At 44.3% G+C, this 14,767-nt stretch overlaps 1 long non-coding RNA gene across 3 annotated transcripts in view; it reads right to left on the bottom strand.

The window, feature by feature from the left end:
• Positions 1-14,767, bottom strand: part of LOC142566116 (uncharacterized) — a 281,596-nt gene that overhangs the window by 154,247 nt on the left and 112,582 nt on the right. The window contains exon 5 of one of the 3 annotated variants that reach the window (XR_012824972.1): positions 11,331-11,374. The exons of the other annotated variants lie outside the window; for them this stretch is intronic. This is a non-coding gene — a long non-coding RNA (uncharacterized LOC142566116). The remainder of the gene's footprint in view (positions 1-11,330; positions 11,375-14,767) is intronic. 3 annotated transcript variants of the gene reach the window in all.

The raw sequence follows: 14,767 nt of genomic DNA, 5'->3' as shown, positions 1-14,767 counted from the left end.
CCCGTGTAGCTGCAAGGCGGAAATCGGTGAACAGTGTTACAAAGTTGTCATAGGCGTCGCCTGGAGGAACAGTCATCAACAAGTTATACCAGTCGTGATTAATTACAAATTTGTCGAAAGCCAAGGGGTCAACAATTGAGATTTGTTTGACTTCGTTTGGAGCGACCAAGTGAGTAGTGTCATCTGTTAGAGAGCAGGAGGCCATGTAATGATCAGCAAGTTTCGCTGTAGTAACGGCAGATTTGACACTCAAGTTATGTGCACGTATATTTATATGATCTATGCAAGATGTGACAAGATGACCAGCAAGGAATTCTTCGCGCGTAGGTTCACAGATCGTGTTTTGCAAGCCCCATTTGGAAATGACGTCCAAATAATTACTAACTGTCGTCGCTGAAGGGCGTAGCGTATCTATGTTGACATCCCCAATTAGGCAGAGATGGTCCATTGATGACATCGAGGCCAGAGCGAGATCCATTTCATCCAGGAACATACGACTGTTGCAACACGGTGGGCGATAAACCGCAAGCAGAATTAGTGACAAGGAAGGTGCGCAAAGACGCACTGCCACAATTTCAGCTTGGGAAAACGAGAAAGTCAGCTCAGCTGTCGCCCATGTGTCTCGGAGGAAAACTGCCACGCCTCCTCCCCTCTTAATTGGCCTAGGGTATGAAAAAACTTGGTATCCAATTATCTGATACTGATTGATGCAGGCGAACGGAATTTTAATCTCGGTAAGCACGATCGCATCGAAATAGGAGTTCAAAGGGGTAATTAAGGCCTGAAAATGGTCCCAATGTTTTCTAACACTGCGAATGTTGACGTGAACAGCACGGAAGGCAAGAAGCAAGGAACAGCACGGAATTTGGAAAGAAACTACAAACCTCGTTCAGTTTAGTACATGTCTTGAAGGCATCTTTGTTCATGCTCATCCAATACTCTCGAGATCAGATGCCTTATTGATATACAGAATAGGTGCATCTTCATCCCTCTTAGCCAGTATCTTGCCATTTTTGATACAAACGAATTTAATTTTTTTTCTTTGCCTTTCTGCCTTGCCAGCCGATACCACTCCCGTTCGGCACGCGAAAGATTATCGTTGAAGTAAAGCCGCGGAAAGGAACTATCATGAGCAAGTTCACGTAGGATTCTTCGTGCAGCGAGCCATTGCTGTTTGGCCGAGACAGTGTGCATCTGCACAAGGATTACAGGAATGGTATTGCTGCGTGCGGAAAGTCGGTGAACGGCAGAAACATCGGTAGGTTTGAATTCGGAAATGTTTAGCTTCGCCGCCAGTCCTGACAAGAAGGAAGGCAAATCCTCGTGTGGGTTATATATCAGGCCATGAACCTCAAAATTGCAGCGTCGGCTGTATTGCTCTAATTGGCTAAGTTCAGAGCCAACCTTCTCAAGCAGCTCAGCTTGAGCAACAATCTTAGAGGAGAGTGTATCTACTTGCGGTGCCAAGCTCGCCGACTGCTATCTGTTCCGCCGACAGTCGGCAGCCGGCGGCAAGGCTCTGTGTACCATGTATTGAACCGTTATTTTGCTGTCGACAGGTTGTCCGGTTGCGCACGCACTCGAAGCTACCGATCAGGTTATCAGGGAACACGCATCGACGCGTGTTGGCTGCCTGGATCATCGATTTTCGCATCAAGATACCAAAGGACCAACATCGGCTTCGTTCCCTGTCGCCTACCGTCGCTCCCATCGCCTTGGCCACCTGATCTCGGCAGCCTAATCAAGTCTGACTACCGACTACAAAAGCTACCGACTACCGACTACTGTCTAGTGGCATATGTTACTATGCCCCTAGACAGTGACTGAAGGATGAGCAAAGAATCGGTTAACCTTTATGTTTGGATGAGGAAGAAGAAGGATCTTGAATAAGAATAGGGATTGAAAAAGCTTGCATTCAAAGGGAATAAAATGTTATACTTGAAGCCATCACTTGAACAATTTGACAAGGGCAGGAAGCGGATTAAGGAAAACAAACCGAAAACCGCGAGTCGTTGAACGACTCGCGAGAGCAGTTGAATTCCCAGGACTTAATCCAAAGCATGCAAACACACCGAGGGGGAGCAATTCGCCGCAGACCAGCTCTGAGCATTTCTTGAGCGACAGCTGGCTGCAGAGAGACCCCGTGAGATGTGCTTGGTAGAGCCTCTATTGGGGCAGAACAGTAACATATAAGGCACAAGAACCCAGACAAGAAGGTCAGCAATTAGTCGTGCACCACGCGCGCTACTGTTTAGTGCATCAAATTCAGCAATTTCACTTCAGTTCAATAAAGGGTTCTGTGATTTTGGGGACGAAAGAAGCTGCCGGCGGACACGAACAAAAAACATAAAGCTACTTAGCCGCCGATGGCCACGGCTACAAGATGAAAAATCTGACGCTCGTTCCGACCTCTCTCTCTCTCTCTCTCTCTCTCTTTTTTTTTTTCTTGATTGTGTGTGCATAACGACGGCCTGCTGCAAGTGTGCGGCGTTTCTCAGACCCCCTGTCGTACGGAGTGTCCGTAATGTGAACAAACAGCGAACAAAAAAAAAAGTCAAGAATTGCAAGACGACAAACGCTGACGCTGACTCGGAACTGAAGATTTATTTCGGAAACAGCAACGGAGGGTCATGACTCCTGATATGTAATGCAGGTTCTAATTCGTTAGCTCGACTCTGCCAGTAAGTTAGATGAATATTACATAACGATTCAGGCAGCTATGTTTCGATGCAGACGTGTTCGATGCAGACGTGTTCGATGCAGACCCATTTCGATGCAGACGTGTTCCGCATGGCTCACGTCCAAAACCTAGCTTTGGAACTTACATCTCCGCTCGCAAACACGTCACTTTACCTCAACTTAATTAACGCGAGATATCTAAGTGCAATAAATTGGTTTTAGCCCAAAATAAGCAACCAGCTTAAGTGAACGAACCAATGAATCTGCATCTGCCGTGCACATGAACATAACGGTAAAAATTTTGAATCCAGACCAAAGATCACGTGAGAGGTAGATGATGCATTAAATTATCTTGCGTTTACGATGGCTGAAAAATAGAGTTAGTACTGAAAAGTACAATGCCTAATTAGGAATCATAATTTTGCACTCTTTGCCATGTAATAAAAGCGCTTCGATAAGCGTAGAAGAAAGTTTGCAGGCTCAAATTACGCTTATTACGGTGCCTCTTATCGGGAGATATTGAGAGTTCGCTACCCCTGATTATTCCCCAGAGAAGAAGGCGGACGCGGCTAGTGTTGCCAGACCACTATGCATTCTCAATATCCCGTATTGCTAAAGCATATGATACCGTGGAATATGCTGTTTGGATAGACCACTTCAACTGCTATGGTTTTGCTGAATATATAGGGTTTACACATTTCTCGGAAAAAGAGAGCTTTGTTGCTACAAAAGCGGCTTTTCTTCTTATACAAACAAACGAGAGGAGTACCGCAAGGATAAGTTCTTTCTCCGGTGTTGGTTAGCTCAATTCCTCGTCATCAAGAAATAACTACTTGTGCTTATGCGGATGATATTGTGTCCTTTGAATCTGGAGACAATATCCGCACTATATGTGAACGACTGTAAGCTTACCTCAACGCTCTGGTTGCATAATAAGACCCTCACTGGAAGCTTACCCCTATCATCGAAAAGGAAGGCATACAATTAACGCAGGCTACCGGTGCTCACATATGGGGCAGAAACTTGGAGATTGACAAAGAAACTCGAGAACGTTTATGGACTCCGCAAAGAGCAATGAAAGTGGGAGCGTGCCAGCTCCTCCTATGCTTCCCCCATGGCAGCGAGCGATTTCACACACTATGTGACATTATACCGCCTTCAAGGTGCGCTCAAGACGCAACGGTACATGTGTCGTTTCTTCGCTGGAGATAGCCGTCATTAAAGTCTCTTGATAATTTGAAAGTACCGCCACTCTTTGAACTCTGTCGCCGCCGCACGACCTCCTCGCGCCTTGCGCGTCCCCCCCCCCCACCCCCCGCGGCAACCACTTTTGCCCCCGTTTGTCTTCGCGACGATTGGTCTCCCTAGCGTTGCCCTTAAAAACGCGCGGATCTTGCGTTTTGCTTGTGTTTTTCTTTTTCGTTCGCGCCATTTTTCTCCTCGGCTCGGCGCTTTAGCTCGGCGTAGCGAACGTTGTACGCTGTGTTTCATGCTCTTTGTGCTAGCGCTATGCCGTGCTGTTGCGAATACAACTGCAGCAACAAGCTTGAAGATTGTTATGCCGTTTTTATGATACCGCAAGGAAAGCGTGACGGCTTGAGCAGGAAGCAGTGGCTGCATAACATTGACCGAAAGAACTTTGTTCCGACAAAGAACAGCGTTGTTTGCGATGTCTGGCGTCTTTCTTATTGCTCGCAGCAAAGCATCCCGTAATGCTGGATTTTTCTTTTTTCATTCTTCCGGCCTGCTCACCAGCGTTTTTGTTGCGGCAATTTGTACGTCGCATAAAAATGCGGTTGTCCTCAGTATGCTTAATATTTAGCGGCGGCTCCATCACCTGGCACGTCGCTAACTGTTATTCAGTCGGAAGCGCAGCGCTATAGATTCTGCTTTCCGCTGTGAACAACTATGTGCGAAAATATGGCCTCTCGATCGCACTTTTCGCGACTGTTAGGAACCGTTGGCTGTTTTACTAAAATTTAAATAGCATCTTGTACAGGAGCTATCATTTCCAGCTTACGCCGGTCTGTGCGTCAGTCAGATGCAATGAATGCAAGCCCTGAAAAATTTAGTGGCAACTATACCCGTGGTATTGTAGGTGATGAGCACTAGCTAGTCCACATTGTGTTTTTTTTTAAGTTTTAACGCAAAAGCTGTTAGATCTCTATGTGTCAAGGTCGCGTTGTGAACAGAAAGCATGACCTGACCCAAGGAAGGCCAGAGCGACCCAAGGCATGTCCACCCCTGTATAAGACAATTACTAGCCAAGTTAATTATTGATTCATTAGTGATTGAATTAAGGTGGGTTAGGGAGGATTAAGGAGGATTAGAGTGTATTAAGGCGGATTAGTGTATATTAAGGTGAATTAGGGTTGATGAAGGAGTATTAAGACCGATTAGGGTGAATTACGGTGCATGAACGAGGATTATGGTGGAAGAAGGGGAAGTAACGTTGTAAAGCCTACTGTAATAAACCTTAATCCCCACTAATCCATAGTGCACCTGAATTGGTCTTAATCCTCCTTAATGTACCTTAATCCATCTTAATTCACCACATTCCACCTTCATCGACCTTAATCCACCCTAATCCTCCTTAATGCACCTTAATTCTCCTTAATCCACCTTATTCGTCCTTCATTCACTTTCTTCCACTCTAATCCACCTTTAACGAATTTAATCCACCCTAATCCTCCGTCATTCACTTTTATCCACCCTAGGCGACCACAATCCTTTTAATGCAACTTAATCAACCTTAATCCACCCTAATCTACCTTCATCGACATTAATCTGCCCTAATCATTCTTTATGCACCTTAGCCCTCCTTAATCTACCCTAATCCTTCTTCATTCACTTCAATCCACCCTAATCCAACATATTCCTACCTAATGCACCTTCATCCACCTTCATTCACCCTAATCCACTTTCATCGGCTTTAATTCATTTTAATACTAACTAATACACCTTAATTCTCCTTAATACACCTTCACTTATCTTAATCCAATCACTAATCAATCAATATTTAACTTTGCTACTCAGTAATCATCTCTTATACACGGCTGCACATGCTTTAGTTTGCTTCCGGCCTTCGTTCGGTCACGTTATGTTTTTTGTAGCTCAAAACGCGACCTTGAAACAGAGATCTAAGGCTTTCGCCTAATAAGCCCCACACAAAGGGATATGCCACAAGCAATACTAGATCAGACGCACGAAGTTAACATCTCATCATGTGGCACAAAAATTATCTGGAGTATGGAAGTCCCCTCAAAGCTCCTTTTACATCGGCATGCCCCGTTCATATGGCTTGAAGAAAAAAAACACCCCCTTCATAAGCGTTGCCTTCAGCATTATCGATGCTGTTATGAGTATTTCTCAAAATTTTCAACACCACTGGGGCGCGCAACTGGCCCAAAACAATACGACTCCATAGAATGCTGCGGCGCGCCCGCGGGAGCCCAGAAGAAAAAAGCGTGCCGTGCGTAGCCGGCGGGCGAGGAGAATCTAGGAGGAAAGCGCCGCGAGGAGGAGAGTGTCGCTACTTTCAAATTATCGAGGCGCTTTAGTCGTCATATACTGTTGTAGTCGTCGCCGCCTTGCTGCTGTCGTAACAAAGGCTTGGGTGACATATGCTTGCCTTAGACATCTGGTAACGCTTTGAAGAACCTCAAACAATGCTTAATAGAGATTTATCTGCAAAATGCTTACTCATAACATCAACTCCCACAATGTGCGAGATCTGCATAATTTACCAGATAGCCCGAAATGTCCGATAGACATCCGCTTAAAGTCAGAATGTCCGAATACAAACAACAATGTTTGATGGACGTCCCGCGTATGTTCGGAATCAGATATCCGATCGCGAACTTCCTCATGACATTCCGCGCTGGACCCAGCCGTGTTGCCGTAGCAACGGCGGCTTGGTCGTGTAGTCGTGTGAGGCGAGAGATGGCAGGCTGCGTTGACAACCGTATTGTTTATTCTTACTTTCTTTCCGTCTTTTTTTCTTTCTTTCCTTTATGCATTAACATCGTTTGCAACTTTGAATTCGCGGGCACCTGCCCGCTATGTTAGTCGAACATTGGTTGCAACGATATAGCAGCGAGATCGCAAATCTTTCGCTTCGACCTGCGTCCTGCAGTGCCAATGGTTCGGAGCAACAAGTAAAAAGTTTTTATAACGTCTAGCATATAGACGAATAACAATTCCATTTTGTACGTGTGCTAGCCATTTGGTATATCTCTGTAGCTTCGTATATGGCTGTAAGCGTTCGTGAGTTCGTGTGCTGCGTCTATTTTGTTCGCCTTCTAAAATTCAAGCGTGAATATAGCTGTAATTCACAGTTGTGGAGCCTTCTGAAAGCTTGTCATCGACGACCATGAGTTTTGCGGTGAGCTTTCTTTTTCTTTTGTAACCAGTGCTCTCTTGCATAATGTTTGTATCTAAACTTGCGGTTCCTTTCGTCTTCTCGCAGCGCTTCAGCTCCTCAATGGGTATGTATAGTGCGTACCGATTGCACATTGTAAAATGCATGCTCATATCATTACAAGTGGAAGATCTGATACTGTCAAGATGTTTTTGGCACTTAATACGCCGCGATGAAGAGCTGTCTAAGTCCAGTACAGGGCGCCACCATCAAAATGTAGCGTTGAATCTAAAGACGCGTTCGGTGTGGGGAAGGCTTTCAGGCAATCTGACGTAGCAGCTCTTTTCTGTGTTCGATTTGCGGGTAGTGCCTTGTCACATTTTTCACAGTGACAACTACGGTGAATGATGCAATGGACAAGCTTGAAATCGGCTCTCGCTCTGTATATTTCAGGTTTGCCCGAGCCAAGTGGCGTCGTTTACGACTGCTAAACTATAACCCATTCTTGTTTCGAGCGCTCTTCACTAACCCGCCATATTAAAGTGCGACACCTGACTTGTAAAGCTCTCAAGCATAATATTGTCCGACACACTTATAGTATATTTATTATGTCGGATTAGTGCGGTTAAGCACAGAGTAAAGGGGTAAGATCGGGTACAAGGCTTAACTTAAACATTGTAATGAAGCTGTCAAGAGTCATCAGAGAAATTCTTACTTTGCATGGATATGCAATTTTATGTGCTTACATGAATGCTGAAAGCACAAATGTAGGTATAAGTGTTCAGAAAGCTTCGCATTAATTCACAGGCTTGTTTGCATTTCCTTCTTCGACCAGGGTAACGCTCTTCGGATTCACTTTTTGGTGGCATCACTGTAGACCTATAACAGGCGTACTACTAACATGACACATTCACACAACTGGGCCAAATGGCGTTCAGAAAATTGAGCTTTTCAGAAAAAAGCTCAATTAGATTGTCTATGTCTTACAGTTTCTATTGTTTCCCTAATCTGCAGTGAAATGACATAATTTTTTTTGCAGAAACCAAGGACGATAATTATCAATGTAAGCGAATAGCCGAACGCTTCGAGAAAGTGATTCGCTTTATGAAAGGAATGGTGCGTGCCTGACGACGTATATAATTGTTACAGTGAGGACATTCAAGTGGCATTTGTTGTTTCGTTGCGTAATTCAGTAGAGAACAGAACTGTAAACCGGTACATCTCCAGCGATAGTGTTGGTGGACAGCATGTGCGTCTCAATGAGCTCTGACAGTTGGCGTTAGGCAACGAACGCGCCCTTTGCATCGGAAATTTTTGTTCCCACCAGTAACGGTTGACCGCCAACCAACGACCACGAAAACGGGCGAAAAAGCCAAAGAAAGTTGTTCGCTTTAATAAGCCATGAATTCCCAGGGGCTTTTTGTCCATACTTACGTTGACGTGCATGTTGTTTTCACTGCAACGTCAACATTTCTGATAATTTTTCCTACAGGTGTCAATTAAAATAAAATTTTATGTTGCTAATTTTTCATTAGAATTTGTGGCATGCTTACTAAGCAGCTTTATAAGGCAGTGAAAGTGAATGCGCAAACAAGAAATAGAAAAGTGTATTTGGGGGCTTTAAATAGGTGCCCAACACCAAGGTTCAACAATGAGTATCATGAAGTAGGCTTAGCATTATTACTATATTTCATATATGAAATCACCTACGTTTGTGCCCATTTCCATTATTGAATTAGGCTAAGTTTTTGTGGCTCTTTTGAGCATGTAAGAGGTTTCTCTGAGACACCGAAGTAACAATTAAGCCAGCCGCCCTGCATAAACGTGAGTACATTTGAAAAGGCCTCTAGGTAATTTTCAGCTAACGTCCTAATGCCCCTTTCCGGACATTTGCTGGACGTCCACGTGTTGTGCAGGGGTCTTGCATCATACTGTCCGTGGGACAATCAGATAATGTCATCCGAAAAAATAAAGACGAACGTCAGTGTATGTGCAAATGTCCAAGAGGGAAGTACAGTGAATGTCCTCGACATAAAAATGCCGTTTAGGTTTTGTTAGTTGCAACTTCATGAAACCAACAGACAACAAGGACAGGGAAAGCTCCCACTTGCGAGAAGTTGTTTTTGTCTACTTTCGTTTTCCTTCTTCTTATTGTTCCTGCGTTTAAACAAGAAGAAAGAATAGTTAATTTCCCTTATTACTGGTTGTTGGCGTCATGTAACTAACAAAAAAAAAACAACAGAGCACCTCGGTTACCCTTATTCTTTCCATCATCGCCTCGCAACAGAGTGTCTCGGATTGGCCAGCCTTGATGCCATGAGGTATATCATACGACGTCTTAATGGGCAAGCTTCCTTCTCCCAGATTAATCTGCTACATGACGCCTGTGGTTGAAAAGATGTTGAGGATCCGATGCCATGGACGTAGGTGGCGCTGGCTAGCACTTTCAGGTCTATGTACTGGATGCATACAATAATATCCCTGAATGTGTACGGGAGGGCGGGGGCGACGGTAGCTCAATGGCAGCGCATCGCACGGATAACGCGGAAGATGTTGGTTCGGCTCCTACCTTCTACAAGCTGTCCTTTTCGAGCATTTTTTTCCCTTTCGCTCATGATTTCGGCAATTCAATTACAAACAACCACTAGTTCTGTCCCATTTAAATTTGAAGATGCAAATTATTTATGAAGACAAACAATGTACTCAGGACGCCTTATGAATTAAAACATGGCGTACTGCAAGGAAGTGTTCTTAAGCCCGATACTTTTCAACGTAGTTGTGTTCAAACTGCCCAGCCTACCACTGCCTTCAAGCGTTAACATTTCTACTTATGCAGACATTTGTCTCGCGGCATCGGGCGTGACCTGTGCTGAAGTACAAGGAATACTCGAAGGTATCGACATTACGACACGATTCCCAAGAGAGAATGGCATGGATCTTCCGGATGAGGAGTTTGCTGTTTTGTCCTTCACAAGAAAATGGGTTGATAATGTTCCCCTCACCATCGATCAGATCTCTGTTCCGGTTGTTTGGAACAATCGTTTTCTAGGAGCAATACTTGATAGATCACATTCGTGGAATTCTCACCTACCGTCTTTTGAGGAGCATGTTAACTGCACTTCTAATGTACTTAGATGCGTAAGCGGCATTAAGCGGGGAGGCGAATCTCTGATGAAACAACACGCTGCACTTATTCGCCGACCTTTTGCCTACTCCTTGTCTGACATGCAGTATCTGAGTAAATTGAACGCAGATTAACAAACATAACAGCGAGAAGTCCCGGATGATGCCTGGGCGTGCGTGGTTCGACGTTGAGCAATTTTGTCATAGCAGAAGCAAGGGAGCCACCATCCGGGCTCTTCGTGCACAAGAAACGTGTCGTCATTTTCTCCGTCTGTCATCGCGGCACGAAAATCATCCAGTAAGGAGCAAGCTTATGCAAAGGAGTGGCAGTATCTGTGATGGGGTTCGAGTGCTACAGAGTTCATTTCCCCAAGAATACCACACCATACGGCCCGACATTAACCATTCTCCCTCAAGGCCGAAGATGCCTTCAGTAATACTGAGCGTTCCTAGAATAGATAAGAAATGTTCGACTGATCCATTGGAGGCAAAATTTGTTTCTCTACTACTTATGAGTCGACATCAGGAAAACGGCATGTTTGTCTTCACAGAAGCCTAAACGACAGATGTGAGTTCAACTGCTGCATTTTACCTGTGAAGTAAGCAAAGTTATCATATTTATTTCACAAAACGTCATGCACATCAGCACAACTATTTGGAGTTTCATAAGCTGCAGCATTTGTGCCCAGAAATACCCGCCGTAGTTGCTCAGTGGCTATGGTGTTAGGCTGCTGAGCACGAGGTCGCGGGATCGAATCCCGGCCGCGGCGGCCGCATTTCGATGGGGGCGAAATGCGGAAACACCTGTGTATTTAGATTTAGGTGCACGTTAAAGAACTCCAAGTGGTCGAAATTTCCGGAGTCCTCCACTACGGCGTGCCGCATAATCATAAAGTGGTTTTGGCACGTAAAACCCCATAATTAAAATTTTTGTGGCCAGAAATAGACGCCCTCAAAATTGGGTAATCTACTCCACCTCCAACGCAGCCCTGGAGACACTGTTACAATGCTATTTACATGGTGACCACTCCTCCCTTTGCTACGAAATTAAGCAATGACACTTGCTTCTTATTCCGTTTACAATGTATCCCAAGCCAGATTGGAATAGCGGGAAATGAAGTCGCAAACAAAATGGCTGCTGCATAGCAGAATTTGACTGAACTCACACCTTTACCATTCGCCGCATCTGACGCCGAAACAGCACTTCGGGAACTGAAACACAGATTATGAAAAACAGTATAGTTCGATGAGCGGAGAAAATCATCATTCTTGCACACTATTGAGCCTTTATCACGCTTTTCACCAAACAGCAAGATAACGCGGGCTTTAGACACACCCTTGCATCGATTACCGCTCGGTTTGGCGTATGCAGCTCATATTTTATGTCGCATACGGAAAAGGCCCGTTTCAGACTATGAACATTGTGACACCTCAGAAGCCTGTGTAGAACATATCCTCATTGAAGGTCTACAATTCGACCAACATCGGGAGACGCTTCGACATTGTCTGGATGCCTTAGATAGACGTTCCTTTACTGTAAAAAAAAATGCTATGTCCCCATGGTCCGGTCCCTCTAAACAATAAGATTCTGTAAAAGCACTGCGTGATTTTCTTGCGTGCAGTGACCTCATTGGATTCTTGTGGATATTGCAAATAATGACATACGGTATGTCTCGCAACAACGCCATGATGATTTTGTCGCACCATTCGGTATTTTGTGTGCTTTGGTGGGCTTTCATCACGCCACAGGCTTCTTGTGCGCTCTGCTATTAACTGATATATTTAATCATAAGCAGAGGGATTGCGCTTAATTGTCACAGGTCACACGGTGACTTTGTGTTATGCATGCAGATATTTACAGTTTTTGCTCGTGACCTTTGTATATTTACAGAGTGAGCCTAGGGAGTTTCACTCTGTGCGATTGTGAAAGCTTTTGACTATTTATTTTATTTTTGTATTTATTTCTTCCCTGGTGTAGTTTTCGATATGCGTGTATAAGTTATGATTTTGGGATAGCGGGCTCATCAGTGCTCAAACTTCCCATATTGTCACCGTTAATAAACAACAACAAACAAAATAGTTTTTCTGACACACTCATCGACTGCATTCAAGCTTACCTGAATAATCACACGCGGTTCGTTCAAACGGTAGGTATAAGGTCAAATTGTATACAAGTGTTTTCTGCCCCACAAGGCTACGTCTTTTGAAGGATAACTGCTTTTTGATTATATACTAGCAAACGGCATTGTCAGTACCGTCGATGACTGCGTAACGGTGCATTGTTCGCTAATGATGGCATTGTTTACTCCGTCGATAATTATAATACATCCGATTGCCATTAAACCAAAAGCTCTGTAAACTCTCGCGCACTATTGAGATCTTAAAGCAATGTAGCAAAATTTTATTAAAACCACACTATGGCAATATCAAGAAAAAACCCCTTCTTTATGCCTACTGCATTAGAAGTCAGCATAATCGGTCAGTTTCTTATGACATCTATTTGGGCTTGATAATCAGCCATAAACTTAACTAGAATTTGTACACAAATAACGTATGCGCGAAAGCTTTTAACAAACTGCGATGGTAGGTAAAACGTTCTCCCTCAAGCGTTAAGCTTGAGCGATATCGTACCCTGGTTCGCACAGTTCACGACTACGCGGCTATTGTGGGGTATCCTTATCATTTTAAAATTATCGCAAGGGTTGTGTGTATCTAACGCCTAGCAGGAAGATGTATTTTATTAGATTCACAAAACTGCCTTGCCTGTTTTCGATATGTGGCAGTTGCTTCAGCTCCAGTCATAGTAACTGCACGATGGCAGAATAGGAAGTTAGTACTTTTGTCAGATCTGTCACTGTAAAATAGGTCTCGAATGTCATGAACTTTTGTTTGCTCTACCAAAGCGGTCCTCACTGCTAAACTGTAGCCCTGTTGGGCACCCCCCCCCCCCTCCTTACCTAGCTAGGAGAAACCTAATAAGTTTTCCTAACATCGTTGAGCAAAAGTTTATGCTTTCGTGTGTTATATAAAGCATTATTGTTTAAATGTTTGATGAGGGCTTACAAATGTACTGTGTAGTCTATCTGGCTTGGGAAGCGTAGCTGCAGGCAGTATTGTAAAATAAACGAATACAAAGAAATGTTTACCAGCTCTATTATTAAGTCGTTTAAAAAGAACCCTTCCCTATCATTGTCTGTAGGCAACCACAGTGAACTTAAAAACAATGAACTGCTTGTGAGTGAGCTCAGAAACTTTCCGCATCATGATATTAAACTCAGAAAGAGCTAAATTTCGCATTATAATTCCCAAAAGACAAAAACAAAGCAATGCGGCTTTATCGAGTGGACTGTGCAATTAGAGTCAGCCTTGGAATGTGGAATGTTCCTTTATCTACACTCATTCTTGTAACGGCGTCAGTTAGGCCTGGCGTTTCCGAAAGACCTAGCCAGCCACCGTTTATAAAAATGCGCTTATCCTGTGGTCATAACAAGCATTTTGTCGTCCCCGAAAACGCGGGCCGAAGTGTCTGACCCACCGTCGAGGAACCATTATCAGGGCTTTCCCCGCACAGGCGAACCATTTTGTGCGTCTGCTCCCTCCAGGCTTCAAGACAATGCAGACCGGTATAACGAGCTCAAGAATGCACTGCCGGCCAAATGGCACCCCGCGGGCAGATTCCGGGAAACTATTCCGGCCTTGTTGTACGAGAGTCTTTTTTTCATCAATGAGCCAGTCGACAGCGACAACCGTTTAGTTTGCGACCTCCCCACAATGCTATAGCTTCTCTCGATGATGGGCTGGTTGGGTTTGAACATTCTGAATCCTCGCCAATCGTCAATGCCAGTGGTTAACGGTACTTTAAAGGACTCGCTGCGAGGAAGGGCAGAAAAATGATGCCGGTGGTGGCGTGATTATTGTTATTGAGTAGAAAGATGAGGAAGGGTGGGGATTCGCGCAGGGGACTGCGCCTGTCGCTGCGCGCGAGGACGTCTTCGGTAATTACGAAGACGTTCTCGATGGGAGTCACTTCTTGATTTGCTCATTTTCCCGAAAATTGCCGAACGAAGCTGCTACTACAATTACAATAGCCACAACGTCGCCCCCAATCATGGGCCGTCTCACTATTCTCTTTTTCTTTCTGTAAATTTATAGCTTGCTGCAACAGCTCGCCATACTAGACAGAAAGGGTAACATAATTGTTATCTGTCGCAGAAATGTTAACTCGACATCTAAGAACTTCGCACAAAGTTCATCGCAATGATTTAGTAAGCTGTATTTTTTTGCCAAATTTAAAATTCGATTTTTCAATTAAGCTTGTCAACCAGAGCTATCCTATCACTAACAGTTAACATCGTGTGCTTTAGGCTAGGTACGAGAGCACATCCCATGTGGTGAGCTGAAGTGCGCATAAGTTCCTTAGTTTATTAATTTGGCACTCGTTTACTTATGTGAGCACTAAGTAACGACCGTACTTCCGGAATTTCATTTTTCACAAGCTTTCATTAGCCATCAGCGATAACTCTAGAAGCATAAGTGCTTTTTCCAAATAATTGCTGTCAGTGCGAAGCTTATGTCCCGCATGCAGAAGTGCCCGTTATTTAAGAA

This window comes from Dermacentor variabilis, chromosome 1, assembly GCF_050947875.1.
Source record: "Dermacentor variabilis isolate Ectoservices chromosome 1, ASM5094787v1, whole genome shotgun sequence".
Lineage (NCBI taxonomy): Eukaryota > Metazoa > Arthropoda > Arachnida > Ixodida > Ixodidae > Dermacentor > Dermacentor variabilis.
The sequence above is the reverse complement of the archived record's forward strand: the minus strand, read 5'-3'. Positions and strand labels throughout refer to the sequence as shown.